At 39.7% G+C, this 19963-nt stretch overlaps 1 protein-coding gene and 1 pseudogene across 3 annotated transcripts in view; both read right to left on the bottom strand.

Annotated features, from left to right (window-relative positions):
* Nucleotides 1-19963, bottom strand: part of ARHGAP10 (Rho GTPase activating protein 10) — a 338204-nt gene that overhangs the window by 81404 nt on the left and 236837 nt on the right. The gene's annotated exons all lie outside the window — the stretch shown is intronic.
* LOC141372517 (peptidyl-prolyl cis-trans isomerase NIMA-interacting 4 pseudogene) lies at nt 16116-16512 on the bottom strand (annotated as a pseudogene).

Raw genomic sequence — 19963 nt, 5'->3', positions numbered from 1 at the left:
CTGAGAGATTCCACCAAAAAACTACTACCACTGATAAATGAATTCAGTATACTCACAGGATACAAAATCAATATACAGAAATTCATTCTGTTTCTGTACACTAATAATGGGGCAGCAAAAAGAGAAATTAAAAAAAATCCCACTTATAATTGCACTGAAAATAATAAAATGACTAGGAATAAACTCAACCAATGAGATGAGAGACCTGTACTCCAAAAACTACAAAACACTGATGAAAGAAATTGAAGACGACACAAATGGAAAGATGTCCATGCTTATGGATAGAAAGGACAAATACTGTTAAAATATCTATACTACCCAAAGCAAACTACACATTTAATACAATCCGTATTAAAATACCAACAGCATTTTTCACAGAACTAGAACAAATAATCCTAAAATTTGTATGGAACCATGGAAGACTCCAAATAGCCAAAGCAATCTTGAAAAAGATAAATAAAACTGGAAGTATGGCAATCCCAGATATCAAGATATACTACAAAGCTGTAGTAATCAAAACATTATTGTACTGGCACAAAACTAGGCACATAGATCAATGGAACAGATAGACATGCCAGAAATAAACACACATTTATAAGATCAATTACTATATGACAAAGGAGACAAGAATATGCAATGGGAAAAAGAACATCTCCTCAACAAATAGTGTTGGGAAAACTGCACAATCACATGCAAAAGAATGAAACTGGACCACTTTCTTACACCATACACAAAAACAAACTCAAAACTAATCAAAGATCTAAATGTGAGATGTGAAAACATAAAAATCCTAGAAAAGACACAGGCACTAATTTCTCTGACACAAGCCACAGCAATAGTTTTCTAAAAACGTATCCTGAGGCAAGGTAAACAAAAGCAAATATTTACTATTGGGACTACATCAAAATGAAAAGCTTCTGCACAGCAAAGGAAATAATCAACAAAACTAAAAGACAACCCACCAAATGGGAAAAGATATTTGCAAATGACATATATGATAAAGGGTTAGTATCCAAAATACATAAAGAACATATACAACTCAACACAAATACAAAAGTTTTCCAATTAAAAATGGGCAGAAAACATAAACAGATATTTCTCCAAAGAAGACATTCATATAGCCAACAAGTGCATGAAATGATGCTCAACATCACTAATTATCAGGGAAACGCCAATCAAAACTGCAATGAGATAAAACCTCACACCTCTCAGAATAGCTAAAATCAAAAAACACAAAAAACAGCAAGTGTTAACGAGGACATGGAGAAAAAGGAACCTTAGTGCACTGTTGGTGGGAATGCAAACTGGTGCAGCCACTGTAGAAAAGAGGAAGGAGGTTCATCAAAAGATTAAAAATAGAGCTCCCATATGAGCCAGTAATTCCATTACTGGGTATTTACCCAAAGAACACAAAAACACTAATTTGAAAAAATATATGCTCCCCTGGGGCACCTGGGTGGTTCAGCCAGTTAAGCATCTGCCTTCAGCTCAGGTCATGATCTCAGGGTCCTGGGACCTAGCCCGCCATGGGGCTCCCTACTCAATGAGGAGTCTGTGTCTCCCTTTCTCTCTGGCTCTGCCCCCCACTCATTCTCTCTCTCTCTCTCTCTCTCAAATAAATAAATCTTTAAAAATTAAAAGAAAATTTAAAAATATATATGCACCCCTATCTTTACTGCAGCTTTACAATAGCCAAATTATGGAAGCCGCCCAAGTACCATCAACAGATGAATGGATAAGGAAGAGACAGTTTACATATATATAAAATAGAATATTAATCAGCCATTAAAAAAGAATGGATGGATCAAGAGGATATTATGCTAAGTGAAATAAGTCAGAGAAAGACAAATACTGTATGATTTCACTCGTGTGGAATTTAAGAAACTGAACAAATGAACAACAACAACAACAAAATAGAGACAAACCAAAAAACAGATTATTAACTATAGAGAACAAACTGGTGGATGCCAGAAGGCAGGTGGATGGGGGATGGGTAAAAATAGATGATGGGGATTAAAGAGCACACTTGCCATGCTGAGCACTGAGTAATGTATAGGATTGTTGAATCACTATACTGTATACCTGAAACTAATATAACACTGGGTGTTAACTATACTAGAAATAAAATTTTTAAACTAAAAAACTAAAAACATCTGGTCTATACTCTTTAAAAGTATCAGTATCATGAAAGACAATGAGGAATTATTCTAAATTCAAGGAAACTAAAGAGACATGCCAATTATTAAAACACAATTCATTATACTGGACTGGATCCTGCATGTGGGTAAATTTTTCTATAAAACGTATCATGTGGGGTACCTGGGTGGCTCAGTCATTAAGCATCTGCCTTCTGCTCAGGTCATGATCCCAGGGTCCTGGGATCAAGCCCCACATCAGGCTCCCTGCTAGGCGGGAAGCCTGCTTCTCCCTCTCCCATTCTTCCTGCTTGTGTTCCCTCTCTTGCTGTGTCTTTGTCAAATAAATAAATAAAGTCTTAAAAAAAAAAAGTATCATGTGGGGAACCTGGCAGGCTCAGTCAGCAGAGCATGCAACTCTTGATCTTAGGGTCATGAGTTCAAGCCCCACGTTGGGCAAAGAGATTACTAAAAAAAAAAAAAAAAAAAGTATCACGTAAAACCTAATTATGAATATGGACTACTCAGAACAGTGCTTCTCAAATATTCATACACATACAAATCAAGGGTCTTGTTAAAATGCAGATTCTGATTCAGCAGCCCTAGAATGGGACCCCAACTTCTCAATTCTAACATGTTCCCAGTTAGCATCAATGTGTTGGGATATGGGTCACACTTAGTGTTGCAATACACTAAATATCAACACAGTGTCAGTGTCAAACTTCCTGAATTTGTCCTTGGTTTGGAAGACACATGCTGCAGTAATTAGAAATGAAGGGGGTCATGAAGAAATGGAACTTCATCTCAAATGGTTCAATGACAATAACAATAATAATGTAATAAATTCTATAGGGTATAGGAAATACAAATGTTTATTGCATTATGTTGCAACCTTTCTGTGGATTTGAAATTTTTCAACAGAAAGGGTATTATGTAAATTAATATCAACAACCCTATAAGGCTGCTATTTTGATTTCAATGATACAGATGAGGAAACAGATGTCTGGTGAGATCAAATAACTTGTGTACAATCATAATTCTAGTAAAGGGCCAAAAGATCATTAAGTAATAGCATGTCTAGGCCTCGGTTTCCTGATCCAGCTGAAAGGGTTGCACCAGACCAGATGATGTCTAGCATCTCAAATACCATGCTCTTCCCATGAGTCAGTGCACCCTGCAACCACTACATCCCTCACACACTTCATCTGGGCAGGTCTTTATTCTCCCACTACTTTCATGGCAGAATGAAAGAGCAAAGGCAAACATACCTAAAAAACATATCCATATGACCAACACTAAATCACAGATATCAATGATGTTTTTAATTGGTTAACCATATGAAATGTGATTCCAAAAATTAAAAAAGATCAGGAGTTAAGCCACATATTCTCTCCAAGGAATAGCACTGTCCCTTATCTGGATACCAGACTTAGGTTTCACGAAAGTAGACATCAAAATGGTCTGTGTAAAGTAATGTATGCTTCCATCGTTTGAGGTTCTGAAAGGAAAGCCTTCTCAAAGGGCCAAAGACATTTTCAAAAATTTAATCCTAACTCTAAAACAACAACAACAACAACAACAGGTACCCATGAATGAAGGAAAGGAATTGAAGCAGAAGAAACCGTTCCAACAAATGGAGATCCCAAACTGGGCTCAGATTTATGACAAAAGGAATAGTGATCACTTGCAAGAGCAGAAAAGGATAACCAGAAACTACCACAGGTTAACTAGGAACCTGCCAATCAATTTCCTTTCAGGCTGGGAAATATCAACACTCTATACATCTGGATTCTAACAAGGCCTCATGATATGATATCCTCACCTATAAAATGAAGAAATGTAGCCTAGTCAGAAGTTCTTAAAATTTGGTGGAGAGAGTCCAGGATGGTGGAAGAGTAGGAGACCTCAGTTCTGTCTAGTCCCATGAATTCAGCTAGATAGCTATCAAATCACTCTGAATACCGCTGAACTAAATTGGAGACCTAAGAAAAGAATTGCTGCAATTCTCCAAATAGAAAAGCAACCACTTTCTGCAAAAATGACAAGATTGAAAAACCCACCTCAAAAAAGAGAAGAAGAGGCAGTACTGACTGCCAGGGACCTAATCAGCATGGATATTAAATAAGATGTCAGAACTAGAGTTCAGAAAAACGATTGTAAAGATAATATATGGGCATGAAAAAAGCATAGAAGACACTACAGAATCCCATTCTGGAGGAAAAAAAGAACTAAAATTCAACAAAGTCAAAATCAAAAAGCTATTAATGAGATGCAATAAAAAATGGAGGCTCTAACTGCCAGGATAAATGAGGCAGAAGAGAGAATTAGTGATATAGAAGACCAAATGATGTAGAATAAAGAAGCTGAGAAAAAGAGAAACAACTACTAGATCACAAAGGGAGAATTCAAGAGATAAGTGATGCCATAAAGCAAAATAATATTAGAATAATTGGGATCCCAGAAGAGGAAAGAGAGAAAAAGGGGGAGGCCAAGAGGGTATAACGGAGCAAATTATAGCAGAGAACTTCCCTAATCTGGGGAAGAAAACAGGCATTCAAGTCCAGGAGGCACGGAGAATCCCCCCCCGCCATCAAAATCAACAAAAATAGGTCAACACCTCAACATATAATGGTGAAACTTGCAAATCTCAGAGACAAAGAGAAAATCCTGACAGCAGCTCAGGACAAGAGGTATGTAACCTACATGGGTAGAAACATTAGACTGGCAAAAGACCTAGCCACAGAGACTTGGCAGGCCAGAAAGGACTGACAAGATATATTTAGGGTGCTAAATGAGAAAAATATGCAGCCAAGAATACTTTATCCAGCCAGGCTGTCATTCAAAATACAAAGAGAGATAAAAAGCTTCCAGGACAAACACAAACTAAAAGAATTTGTGACCACTAAACCAATCCTGCAAGAAATATTAAAATCCTTTAAGTGAAGATAGAGCCCAAAAGTAACACAAACCAGAAAAGAACAGAGACAATATACAGACTTTATAGGTAATACAATGGCACTAGATTCATATCTTTCAACAGTTACTCTGAATGTAAATGGCCTAAATGCCCCAATCAAAAGACAAAGGGTATCAGATTGGATTAAAAAAAAAAAAAAGACCCATCGATATGCTCTCTGCAAGAGACTCATTTTAGACCCAAAGACACCTCCAGCTTGAAAAGGGGGGTGGAAAATGATGTATCATGCTAACAGACATCAAAAGAAAGCTGAGATAGCAATCCTTATATCAGACAAATTATATTTTAAACCAAAGACTGTAGTAAGAGATGAGAAAGGATACTATATCATAATTAAAGGGTCTATCCAACAAGAAGATCTAACAATTGTAAATATTTATGCCCCTAACATGGGAGCAAGCCAATTATATAAACCAAACAAAATTAAAGAAACCCAGTGATAATAATACAATAATAGTAGGGGACTGTAACACCCCACTCACTGCAAAGGACAGATCATCTAAGCAGAAGAGACCAACAAGGAAACAAGGGCTTTGAACCACTGGACCAGATGGACTTCACAGATATATTCAGAACGTTCCATCCTAAAGAAACAGAACGCACATTCTTCTTGAGTGAACATGGAACATTCTCCAAAATAGATCACAAACTGGGTCACAAATCCAGTCTCAAACAGTACCAAAACACTGAGATCATTCCCTGCATATTTTCAGACAACAGTGCTTTGAAACTGGAACTCAATCCCAAGAGGAAAGTTGGAAAGAACTCAAATACATGGAGGTTAAAGAACATCCTACTAAAGAATGAATGGGTCAACCAGGAAATTAAAGAAGAATTTAAAAAACTTCATGGAAACAAATGAAAATGAAAACACAACTGTTCAAAACCTTTGGGATGCAGAAAAGACAGCCCTAAGAGGGAAGTGTATAGCAATACAAGCCTTTCTCAAGAAACAAGAACAGTCTCAAACACACAACCTAACCCTACACCTAAAGGAGCTGGAGAGAGAACAGCAAATAAAGCCTAAACCCAGCAGGAGAAGAGAAATAATAAAGATCAGAGCAGAAATCAATGAAATAGAAACCAAAAGAACAGAATAGAACAACGAAACTAGGAGCTGATTCTTTGAATGAATTAGTAAGACTGATAAACCTCGGGCCAGACTTCTCAAAAAGAAAAGAGAAAGGACCCAAATTAAAAAAAAAAAAAATCATGAATGAAAGGGGAGAGATCACAACCAACACCAAAGAAATACAACAATTATAAGAACATATTATGAGCAACTATATGCCAACAAATTAGGTAACCTGGAAGAAATGGATGCATTCCTAGAGCTGTATAAACTACCAAAACTGAACCAGGAAGAAATAGAAAACCTGCACAAACTCATAACCAGCAAGAAAATTGAAGCAGTAATCAAGAATCTCTCAACAGACAAGAGTCCAGGGCCAGATGGCTTCCCAGGAGAATTCTACCAAACATTTAAAGAAGAATTAATACCTACTCTTCTGAAGCTGTTTCAAAAAATAGAAATGGAAGGAAAACTTCCAAACTCGTTCTATGAGGCCGGCATTACCCTGATCCCAAAACCAGATGAAGACACCAGCAAAAAGGAGAATTACAGACCAATATCCCTGATGAACATGGATACCAAAATACTCAACAAGATCCTAGCCAATAGGATCCAACAGTACATTAAAAGGATTATTCACCACAACCAGGTGGGACTTATTCCTGGGATGCAAGGGTGATTCAACATTTGCAAATCAATCAACATGATAGAGCACATTAATAAAAGAAAAGATAAGAACCATATGATATACTCAATTGATGCAGAAGGAGCTTTTGACAAAGTACAGCATCCTTTCTTGATTAAAACTCTTCATAGGGTAGGGATAGAGGGAACATACCTCAATGTCATAAAAGCCATATATGAAAAGCCCACAGCAAGTATCATTCTCAGGCCAGGAACGTGACAGGGATGTCCACTATCACCACTGTTGGTCAACATAGTACTATAAGTCCTAGTCTCAGCAATCAGAAACAAAAAGAAATAAGAGGCATCTGAATCAGCAAAGAAGTCAAACTTTCACTCTTCACAGATGACATAATACTCTATGTGTAAAACCCAAAAGACTCTACCCAAAATTGCTAGAACTCATACAGGAATTCAGTAAAGTGGCAGAATATAAAATCAGTGCACAGAAATCAGTTGCATTTCTATACACCAATGAGACAGAAGAAGGAGAAATTAAGGAGTTGATCCCATTTACAATTGCACCCAAAATCGTAAGATACCTAGAAATAAATCTAACCAAAGAGGCAAAGATTCTGTGCACAGAAAACTATGAAACACTCAGGAAAGAAATTGAGGAAAACACAAAGAAATGGAAAAAACATTCCATGCTCATGGACTGGAATTGTTAAATGTCTATGCTATACATTCAATGCAATCCCTATCAAAATACCATCAACTTTTTTTTCCCAGAGCTGGAACAAATAATCCTAAAATTCATATGGAGCCAGAAAAGACCCTGAATAGCCAGAGTAACGTTGAAAAAGAAAACCAAAGCTGGTGGCATCACAATGCCAGGCTTCAAGCTCTATTACAAAGCTGTAATCATCAAGACAGTATGGTACTGGCACAAAAACAGACACATAAATCAATGGAACAGAAGAGAGAACCCAGAAATGGACTCTCAACTCTACGGTCAACTAATCTTTGACAAAGCAGACAAGAATATCCAAAGGAAAAAAGACAGACTCTTCAACAAATGGTGTTGGGAAAACTGGACAGCCACATGCAGAAGAATGAAACTGGACCATTTCCTTTCATCATACACAAAAACAGACTCAAAATGGATGAATGACCTCAATGTGAGACAGGAATTCATCAAAATCCTAGAGGAGAACGCAGACAGCAACCTCTTTGACCTCGGCCACAGCAACTTCTTGCTAGACACGTCTCCAAAGGCACAGGAAACAAAGGCAAAAATGAACTATTAGGACTTCATCAAGATAAAAAAAACTTTTGCACAGCAAAGGAAACAGTTGATAAAACCAAAAGACAACTGACAGAATGGGAGAAGGTATCTGCAAATGTCTTATCAGATAAAGCAATAATATCCCAATTCTATAAAGAACTTATCAAACTCAACACCCAAAGAACAAATAATCCAATCAAGAAATGGGCAGAAGACACGAACAGACACTTCTCCAAAGAAGACATCCAAATGGCCAACAGACACATGAAAAAGTGCTCAACATCACTTGGCATCAGGGAAATCCAAATCAAAACCTCAATGAGATACCACCTCACACCAGTCAGAATGGCTAAAATTAACCACTCAGGAAGTGACAAATGTTTACAAGGATGTGAAGAAAGGAGAACCCTCTTACACTGTTGGTGGGAATGCAAGCTGGTGCAGCCTCTCTGGAAAACAGTATGAAGGTTCCTCCAAATGTTGAAAATAGAGCTACCCTATGACCCATCAATTGCACTACTAGGTATTTACCCCAAAGATACAAATGTAGAGATCCAAAGTGGCACCTGCACCCCAATGTTTATAGCAGTCTACAATAGCCAAACTATGGAAAGAACCCAGATGTCCATTGACAGATGAATGGATAAAGAAGATGTGGTGTGTGTGTGTGTATACACACACACACACACACACACACACACACACACACACACACACACACTAGAATATTACTCAGCCATCAAAAAAATGAAACCTTGCCATTTACAATGACATGGATGAAACTAGAGGGTGTTATGCTAAGTGAGATAAGTCAATCAGAGAAAGACAATTATCGTATGATCTCACTCATATGTGCAATTTAAGAAACAAAACAGAGGATCATAGGGGAAGGGAAGGAAAAATAAAACTATGAAATCAGAGAGGGAGACAAACTGTAAGAGACTCAAACATAGGAAACAAACAGGGTTGCTAGAGGGGAGGTGGGTGGGGGGATGGGGATAACTGGGTGATGGACATTAAGGAGTGCATGTGATGTAATGAGTACTGGGTGTTATATAAGACTGATGAGTCACTGCCCTCTACCTCCAAAACTAATAATACACTATATGTTAATTAATCGAATTTAAATAAAATAAAATTTAAAAATAAACAAGTTCTTAAAATTCATCATCTCAGGACCTCTTTATATTAGTAAAAATTATTGGCATCCCAAAGAACAGTATGGATCTTTGTTTGTGTGGATTATGTCCACTGACATTCTTAGTGATAGAAATAAAAACCAAAATTTAAAAAAATGTTTAAGTGCATATTAGTTGATTACAAATAATACATCCATTACATATCAACATGTTTTATGAAAAAACAATGGTTTTCCAAAACAAAAATAATTTAATGAGAGAAATGGCACTGTTTTCCATTTTGAAAAATCTCTTCAATGTCAGATTTAAAAGAAGGCAGCTGGATTCTCATATCTGCTTCTGCATTCAATCTGTTTCCATATTGTGATGTCATATGACCTCTGGTCATATCATGACATGATATCATGTCATCAAACTCCTCTCTCCAATTATAAAAGAATGAGAAAGACAATTATCATAAAAATAGCTATGACCTCAGAGACCCCTAAAAGGGTCTCAGGGAACCCCCATTCATACTTTGAGAATCCTTGTCTGGGATGCTAATAAACTTGACTAACAAAATTAAAAATATCATTTTCAGCAGACACTGTTTAGAACTACATGAATAGGGACAAAGACTCCTCAACCTTAGCACCCTTGACATTCTAGGTCTGATCATTCTTGTTGGAGGCACCATCCTGTGCATGGTTAGCAACACTTCTGGCCTCTACCCACTAGATACCCATAGCAGCCCTACTCAGGTCTAACAATCAAAAATGTTTCCACACATTGCCAAATGTTCCCTGGGGATTGAGATCCACCACTATACCTCTAGAGAAATATTTCTACTGTTATGCCTCAGAGCTCAATATTTGTTAACAACGTCTTGGTCTTCATAGACAGAGGACACAAAAAACTGGAGAGAGAGTGAACAATTTCCGGAGCAAGAAGTGTGCCCAAGCAGCTTTCAGCAGGTTGGAAACAAACAGAGCAGGGTTCAAGAGAAAAAAACTATCAGGGCCATACTTGAACCCGTGTAAAAACAGCCACACAAGTACAGTGTGAGAACATATGCCTCAGCCACAGCTGTGAGTAGTCAATGTGGACAGTACAGCCAGGGTGAGGCCACCACATGTTATGACTGGCAAGCTGAGGACATCTCCAACAGAATTAACAGACAGAGAGTTCACCTAGAACAAGGAAGATGCTAATCCCAACTATATTCCATATTGACTGGACCACACTAGAGCAATTCAACGCAATTCTGACAGTATCTACCCAGAGGTGGCATCAGATCCCACAGGTTAAGGGCTCAGTCCCATGAGACGGCCTCCCCCACCCCCTGCTTCAGAAGCCAATTGTAAGACCAGGTGTTTACCTGGGTTTCTGACCGGCTATAAATCAGAGGCTCACATGATCCACTCCTTGGGTTCAGTTAATTTGCTAGAGCAGTTCACAGAACTCAGGAAACCTGTTTACTCACTAGATTACTGATTTATTACAACAGATACTCCAAAGGATATAAATCAACAGCCAGATGAAGAGATACACAGGGTAAGGTGCCAAACGAAGGAAGTCTGTTCTCATGGAGTCTGGGATTCGGCACTGTGACATGTGGGAAGCTTTCTGGCTCCCGAACTGGAAGCTCTCCAAAACCCTCTGCTTTTGGGTTCATTATGAAGGCTTCATGACATAGGCATCATTGATTAAATCACTAGCCACTAGTGACTGATTCAACCTCCAGCCTCTCTCTTCAATCCCCAAATCAGGGGGTAGGGCTGAAAGTTTCAATACTCTATTCACTGTAGGTTCCTCTGGCAAAGAGCCCCCATCCTTAAGTACTTTCCAAAAGTCACCTCATTTACATAAGCCCAGTTGTGGTAGAGAAAGCTTTTCAGGAATAGTAAGACTCCCATTTCACCTGAAGCAATTCAGGAACTGAGGACAAGAGACCAAATACAACAAAGATGTCCCCATGGCTCTATGGCTCAGGAAATTCCAAGGGTTCTGGGAACTGGGAGCCAGGAACTATGGACAAAGACCAAATATATATATTACTTGCTATAAACCACAGCACAATGTGACCAGGAAGGCGGGCAATTCCAAAGAAAGTCATGCAACTTACCAAGCATCTGATTCTAAAAACACTATCGTGTGAAAGAGGGATTCATCTTGTCTTTGGCCCAGAGATTAAAGCCAGGGCTAAAGGGTTAAGAATATAAGAAGGCATATGTCAACTAAATATATGGGGGAAAACCCTTCTGAACTAAAGAAGTTATACAACTCTTAGGCAGTAAATTTAGGAGATGAGGAGTTCCATGTCACCAAAGTTTTACAAAGTCTTACAAAGGTAAGACTAGGAGCATTCCAAAAGAGGCTCCAACACTGCATGCAGGCTGGGCTTGAATAGTTGACCCATGAATCTGTAAATGAGAAAATATCTGCCCCTCCCAAAAGACAGTCTCACTCGCCAAGCTATTTGAGCCAAGTGCCTGACTCCTTAATATAGAAACAAGCCTGTCAAGCTGACCTGTCACCCTTTTCTGCAAGACAGGGTAACCTTACCCCAACCCCTGATAAGTTCACACTGTACCATGCTGAGACCTGAACTCCCTTATTTCCTGCCACAAGTCGGCCATGATCTGAGTGCTCATTCCGTCCCAGATGCACAGTTAACATGACACGGGTGGCCCTGTTACGGAGTAATCTTGTCTTACCATTCCTTCTATTCTGGTTTTCCCTTTGCAATGGAAGAACATGTCAGATATTAATACACGAAAAGGCTTTGTGAACTGTTACCATTTCATAAATGCACTCATTACAGATAAAGTCATCCTTATTTGGCTCCTGAAATAGTGATCTTAAGTTCTACAGCCATGGATAGAGATGTGTTCATCAAAGAGCATGATGATTAACCCCCTTGGAGTTTCCTAAGAGCCATAGCACATATAGGCATTTTAACCTTATTTTCCTATATCCTACTATGCAAAAATATGTTAAAAAAAAAAAAACAGGAAAAAAACCATACGGGTACAGTAGTAATACTGAGCCCTGCTCCAAAAGAGACCCAAGAGTCCCACTGTTAAGTAAAGTCTGTGTGTTGGGGAAGGATGGGAGGTGAGGGCAGGGTAGGTGGAAATTTTAGGTAGCTGGTGAAAGCTGGCTAAAACTCTAAAACTGCTGTCAACCTGGGAAGAACAGATGCTAACTAATCCCCTGCAGATCCTGCAATGTATTTTCCATTTTTAGAATTATTATTGGATGAAAATATGCAGATCACGTGTTGCTCTTTAAATATGTAACCTTTCCAAATAGTCCCTTTTCTACCTAAAAGAGCATTCTTCCGGAAGTCAGTAGGGACACAGAACTCACTAAACCAAAATTCATTTTCATTGTGAAATGGTGGGACACTCCTTCTGTTGATTGCTGCGTAACAAACCTCTCCAAAGCTTTAGAGTCTCAAACCACCACCATTCTATCATGCAAAATTTTCTGGCTCAACTGTTTGGGCACGGCATAGCAGGAATGATAAGCCTCAGCCAAGGTCAAGTCAAATGGCTGGAGATGGCTGGGACAGTGATCGGGGCCATAGATCTGAAACCTCAGTTTTGGCTCTCCACTGGGTTCCTCAGTTTTGCCCACTAGAGTCTGGGATGACCAAGCTGTGTTTCCAGCTGATGCCTGGAATGAGAAGACTGGAAGAGCAGAGGCTGACTGTGCATCTCTCTTCCTCTCTTCTACCCAGCTCCCCTACACAGGGCTTCCTCACAGCCTGGCATTCTCAGGGTAGCTAGACTTCTCCATGGCGGCCAACTTCTCCCAAAGTAGAACTCCAAAAGGAAGGGGATGGCAGCGGTCAGCCCTTTGAGCTACAGTTAAGAGTAACTTCTGCCACAATCAATGACCAAAGCAACCCCAGGGTCCACCAAGATCTAAGGGAAGGAGACAGATTCTCTTATCTCTGTGGAAGGAATGTAAAAGAATTTGTGGCTACCTTTATGTAATCTGCCACAAAGAGACCCATGTATTTCATTTCTTCATCTGATATCCTTACAACCAGATGATAGTCTGGATACAAGCAAAATAACCATTCCCAAAGTGACACTACCATGCAAACACTCCACAATAAATGTGCTCGAAAGATCATACATACAAATACTTCTCTCACCACTTCTTCAAGTTTTTGTCACCTAAGGACAAGATGGCTCTACAAGGGCTTCATTCATCAGAAAGGAAGGACATGGAAGAATGTTGAGGAGCTCAAACTCAAAAAAGAATCAGACTCATTGTTAAGGTTCTTTAAACTGAAGCCTGATCTCTCCAGCAATTTCCAGTTTCATCCAGTAGATGAGTCAAATTGACAGATATTTTTACATTCTGAGATATAGAACAAGAGTATTTGTTTATTCTGTAATGTAAATTTAAGTATGTGGTAGTTGGCTTTAAGTCAAAAAAGGAAACTATAAATGAACCATAATCTCCCTATCTTAATAACACTGTTGATGAGGGTACTGACACACAGAATACCAGAAAAATACTGAGTCCCCTCCACCCTCCAAGGTAATCATTGCCAATAGCTTATTTGATTTCTTCTAAGAAAATTTTAAAAGTTGCCTATGCATAGGCCTGTGTGTGCACACACACACATAATTTCTAGGTATGTATTTTTGTTTGTTTTTATATGATTTTTTATTATGTTATGTTAATCACCATACATTACATCATTAGTTTTTGATGTAGTGTTCCATGATTCATTGTTTGCGTATAACACCCAGTGCTCCATTCAGTACATGCCCTCTTTAATACCCATCACCCCACCCCCCTCCCCTCTAGAACCCTCAGTTTGTTTCTCAGAGTCCACAGTCTCTCATGGTTCATCTCCCCCTCTGATTCCCCCCCTTCATTTTTCCCTTCCTACCTTTTTTTTTTTAACATATAATGTATTATTTATTTCAGAGTTACAGGTCTGTGATTGATCAGTCTTACACAATTCACAGTGCTCACCGTAGCACATACCCTCCCCAATGTCCATCACCCAGCCACCCCATCCCTCCCACCCCCCCACCACTCCAGCAACCCTCAGTTTGTTTCCTGAGATTAAGAATTCCTCATATCAATGAGATCATAGGATACTTGTCTTTCTCTGATTTACTTATTTTGCTTAGCATAATACCTTCTAGTTCCATCCACATCATTGCAAATGGCAAGATTTGGGGGGGGGGTGATGTCTGCATAATATTCCATTGTATACATATACTACATCTTCTTTATCCATTCATCTGTTGTTGGACATCTTGGCTCTTTCCATAGTTTGGCTGTTGTGGACATTGCTGCTATAAACATCGGGGTGCATGTACCCCTTCGGATCACTACATTTCTATCTTTCGGGTTAATATCCAGTAGTGCAATTACTGGGTCATAGGGTAGCTCTATTTTCAACTTTTTGAGGAACCTCCATACTGTTTTCCACAGTGGCTGCACCAGCTTGCATTCCCACCAACAGTGGAGGAAGGTTCCCCTTTCTCTGCATTCTCGCCAACATCTGTCGTTCCCTGACTTGTTAATTTTAGCCATTCTGACGGGTGTGAGGTGGTATCTCATTGAGGTTTGATTTGGATTTCCCTGATGCCGAGCGATGTTGAGCACTTTTTCATGTGTCTGTTGGCCATTTGGATGTCTTCTTTGGAGAAATGTCTGTTCGTGTCTTCTGCCCATTTCTTGATTGGATCATTTGTTCTTTGGGTGTTGAGTTTGCTAAGTTCTTTATAGATTTTGGATACTAGCCCTTTATCTGATATGTCATTTGCAAATATCTTCTCCCATTCTGTCAGTTGTCTTTTGGTTTTGTTGACTGTTTCCTTTGCTGTGCAAAAGCTTTTTATCTTGATGAAGTCTCAATAGTCATTTTTGCCCTTCCAAGCCTCAATTTTTAACTATTCAACTATTAACTGCTTACTATGGAACATACAATGTTTTGGACATTGGAAATAAATAAGCACAAAGGCCCTGAGGGAGAACTGTGCCTGGCATGTTCCAGGAATGCCAAAGAGGCCAGGAGGACTGCAGTCATGAGGGTATGAAAGAAAAGATGGGTCAGTCAGTAGTAGGAGATTTTTTTAATTTAACTCAAAGTGAGACAGTACACACCAGTATTTTAGACATCATTCAGTTTCAGTGTGTTCATTTACTATGCTGTATAAGAAATTACTACAAACTCAAAGCCTAAAAACAACACATTTACTATTTCTGTGTTTTCTGATTCTTAATGTGTATAAGAAAGCTATCTTTTATCTCACAGTTTCCAAGTGTCAGGAGTCCAGGCACATCTTAACCGGGTCCCTCTGCTCAGGTCCTCGACTCACAAGACCATAATCAAAGTATCAGCCAGCTAGCATTACAGAGGCCAAACTGGGGATAAACCTGCTTCCCCGAAGCTCATTTGGGTTGTTGGCAGAATTCATTTCCTTGCAGTCATAGGACCGAGGGTTCTGACTTTTTGATGAACATGGGCTAGAGGTCCCCCTAGTTCCCTACCTTGTGGTTCTCTCTGAAGGCAGTTCCCAACACAGCTATCTGCTTCTTCCAGGCCAGCGAGAACCTCTGTCTCCAGTCAGCTCCCATGGAGTCTTCTATAACAAAACCATCATGGGGAAAACATCCCATCCCCTCAGATTCTACTGGTGAGAATCAAGCCACAGGTCCCACAGGCATCCTAGGGCCTAGACCACTGGGCCATCTTAGCGCGTGTCCACCACGCTCAGTACCAGTGCTTATGAGTCTATTTCATTCTTGTTAATGGGCTGCTGAGCATTTCTCCTTATGACCATCCCATAATTTATTTAACCCACTTCCCTGCCACTGGAGGCTGTTTCTGATTTTCTTTTCAGTCTTTCATACAATTTTATTTTCTCCCTTCAACCATAATAATATGATATCCAAATTTTGTCTTAACCGGAGAGTCTATAAACACAGGCTTATCCAGCCTGCTTATAAGCAAAGCAAATATTGCTTCTTGAAATGGTCCCACCATGAAACCTCTGGTCATCCAACCCAAGTCTCCCCCTTGCCTGGCTTTATTTTCACTATACTGTGTGGCCACTTGACTGAATCTCATTCCAGACTTTAACTTTTCCATAGCTTCCATGATTTTCCTATGATTTTCACAGAGAATGTGTCTGACCTTTACTGCATTGCCACCACCTTTGGGACCCTGAGCCTTCTTGTCAGAACTGTCACTCCCAGAAGCTGCTCCCCACTTACCCCCCTTTCCGGGAACCACTTTTTCCCTTGGGCAGCATCTTCAGAACTTGTGGCAGAGCTCTCAACCTGTTTCTGATTTTTGCACTGAGAGGTATGGTAGATCTGCAGTAGCAGTAAATATGTTCTACATTTTTACAAGATCTTGACACTTATCCATAGAGTACTTTGTTACGGAGAGATGGCTTCAAAGCAGGAGCACATTCTAAGCCTTGCTGGACACTGCAAACCATTACAGGAAGTCTATTCCAGCTCACACACACTCATTTCCTCCTCCCGGAGACTTCCCTCGGCTCTCAGTGGAGCTTTCCAGCTTTCTTCAAATAGGTGTTCTTCATCTCCTCATTTAGACTTACACACCGGTGATTTATCTCTTCTTGATTTAGGCCTACATTCAAGCAATTCATCTTTTCGGAAAACATTGATAATAGGGCCTGCTATCCTACTGTATTTTCTGATGTCTTGCGATATATAGGGAAGCTATCGATTTTGGTAATTACTGTTAATCCTTCATCCCAGTGAATCATTTTAGTGTATGTAAGAACTCTTCAATCTGCTCTCTAGGGCTATCTATGTGTACAATCACACCCGTAAATAATGCAAACTTTCCCCCTTCCACTTTCCAAACTACCTCGTATTGCTTTCTCACTTTTCTTGTCTAATAGGACAATCGTTAATTAGTAACAGTGAGCTAAGTCACGATTTCAACATTCTAAGCCACTTCAATAATTAAAGAGAATACTAACTTAAGGATTAAAATACACATTTTAGATCATTTTAAGTATCCATAATTTCTGCTTTGCTAAAATATTTCCCTAGGAATTATGTAGATTTTGTCACATGCTTTTACCATCTGCTGTAAGATTTTCTCCTTTGACTTAATAATATGATATATTATATTGATGTATTTCCTAATATTGAGCCACCCTTGTATCTCAGAGATGAAGTCAACTTAGATTGAAATATTACACAGTTAAAGTACTGCTATTATTTGCTGATGTATTATTTAAGGCCTCTGCACAATATGCTTAAGTAAAATTGATCTACAACTTTATCTCTGACAGGCTTCAGCATTGGTGCCCTACCAGTGTCATAAAAAGAATTTGAAACTCTCCTCTATTATGGTGTGGACCAGTTAAAACATTAACAGATTAAATGGTTTCTTCCAAGTTTAAAATGTACCTGTGAAAATATCTGTGCCTGGTACTTGTTGGGAGGATGGCAGCTCTTTTAAATTTTCTGTTTATTATTTCACTAATTTTATTCTGATTTTCAAAATTCTGTGCATTGTGTATCTACGGTTATTTCCACATTTGTTTTTATTTATATATGTGAGCCTTCTCTCCCACCCGTTCTTCTTGACTAGCTTAGCCAAGAAAATCTGTTTTATTTTATGCTCCCCACTCCACCAAAAATGCAAGAGGTTTTATAAAAAAACTTTTTCTTTCCTAATTAATAATTTCATCTTTTATATTTCTTAATTTCTTCAAATTTGGGGGGAGGTGGGTGGAAGCATAACTTATTTCATTCTTTCTGGCTTGGTTATACATTTCCCTCAGAACATAATTTCTGCATGATTCTTCAGGTTTTGATATTCTCGTGTTCACAATATTTTTCTAGGTATTCTCCAACTTTTTATTTCTATTTTAATCCATGAATCATGAAAGTTTTTAAATTTCCAGATGACCAGGGACTTTTTTTTTTTTTTTTTTTTTGCTTCTAATTTCCAGATTTAGAGGATTACAGATCAGGAAAAAAATGGTCTGTGTTACTTCTGCCTTTTGAAATTTGGGATTTTTCTTTGTGGCCAAAAATAGATACTGAAAACCTACAAACACTGCATTATTTTCTCCTACAGAGCTGCTGTGGGAAAATATGAGGCAACGAGATTTTTCCTCCTAGCGGATTTTCTATTTTTCCTCAAAATCTAACAAATGGATCACAGTTTGTCCCTGTATGGTTAATTCTGAAGAACTTAAAAGAATTGAGGTTTCCTGAAATTCAGTGAATGTTTTGATCAGATTATGGTCTCACTTTGATTCAGAAAAAAGTTCTCGTCTGTTTTATCAATCAAAATTATTTGTGTTCCATGCATTTTGTTCTAAACTGCCATGGTGACTTTTAAACGGGTCACTTTTGCCTTCCATGTCTGCTTCTTTGACTTCTTTTACTTGTCTCTCTCCTTCCACTGACCATGTTTTATCAATAAGGGTAATTTAATTTTTAATTCTATTCCTTTTGATATGTTTTAATTTGTTCATTTGTTTTAAAATACCATACATGTGTCAATCTGTTTTCTGAGCTCCACAAGTACCTTTAAAAAAAAAATCAACAGGGGCGGAGCAAGATGGCGAAGGAGTAGGAGACCTAGATTTCGTCTGGTCTCAGGAATTCAGCTGAATAGGGATCAAACCATTCTGAACACCTATGAACTCAACAGGAGATCAAAGAGGAGAGTAGCAACAACTATCTGAACAGAGAAGCGACCACTTACTGGAAGGTAGGACGTGCGGAGAAGTGAGTCCGAGGCGATATTCGGGAGGATAGATGGCGGGGGAGGGGCCTCCGTCGGCCGCTTCTGGCAAGTGCTAGAGCCGCGGAGCACAAAATCGGACCTTTTAGAAGTCGGTTCCACTGAGGGACGTCACTCCAGTGGCTAAGCGGGGGTGGAACCCTCGCGGGACAGTGGGGTCTCAGGACCCCTGGGGTCACAGAAAGACCGGGGGAGCCTGAGTGCGCCAGAGCTCCCAGGTATCGGAGTGGGGAAGCCGGCTGCAGAGACGGAGCTGAGGCGCGGGCTCTCAGCTTGGGGTGGCCATAAACTGTGATCCGCGGCCCACTTGGGCCACTGCTCCTGCAGCAGGGACCCAACAAGTGGCAAATCCGGGGAGACTCCCCTTCCTTCCCAGGGAGGAGTGGCGCGGGAACGCACCACAGGGATCTGCTGGGTTTGGACACTCCACACGGGGTCGGGTGCCAGAGATACAAACGCTCGGTCACAGGCCGGGTGAGCACGGAGAGTGGCCGGAGACCAGGGAGACGGAAGTGACTGCTTTTCTCTGGGGGCGCACTGAGGAGCGGGGCCCCGAGTTCTCAGCTCCTCCGGGTGGAGATTGGGAGGCCACCATTGTTGCCCTGGTCCTCCAAGGCTGTACGGACAGCTTGCAGGGAACAAAAGCTCCTGAGATCAAACCCGAGCAGCTTGCTTAGCCCGGACCAACAAGGGCGGGGCAATTCCGCCTCCGGCAAAGACATTTGGAAACCACAGCAACAGGCCCCTCCCCCAGAAGATCAGCAAGAACAGCCAGCAAGCCAAAACCAAGTTTACCGATCAAGGAGAATGGGAGAACTCCAGCGCTAGGGGAATACTGCACATAGAATTCATGGCTTTTTTTTTTACCATGATTCATTAGTTCATCAAAGTTAATTTTTGTTAACTGTTTTTTTTTTCTTTTTCTTTTTCCCTTTTTCAACCAACATCTTATCAATCTC

Source organism: Callorhinus ursinus, unplaced genomic scaffold (assembly GCF_003265705.2).
Source record: "Callorhinus ursinus isolate GAN/ISIS: 27379988/994484 unplaced genomic scaffold, GSC_fseal_2.0 scaffold4, whole genome shotgun sequence".
NCBI lineage: Eukaryota > Metazoa > Chordata > Mammalia > Carnivora > Otariidae > Callorhinus > Callorhinus ursinus.
The sequence above is the reverse complement of the archived record's forward strand: the minus strand, read 5'-3'. Positions and strand labels throughout refer to the sequence as shown.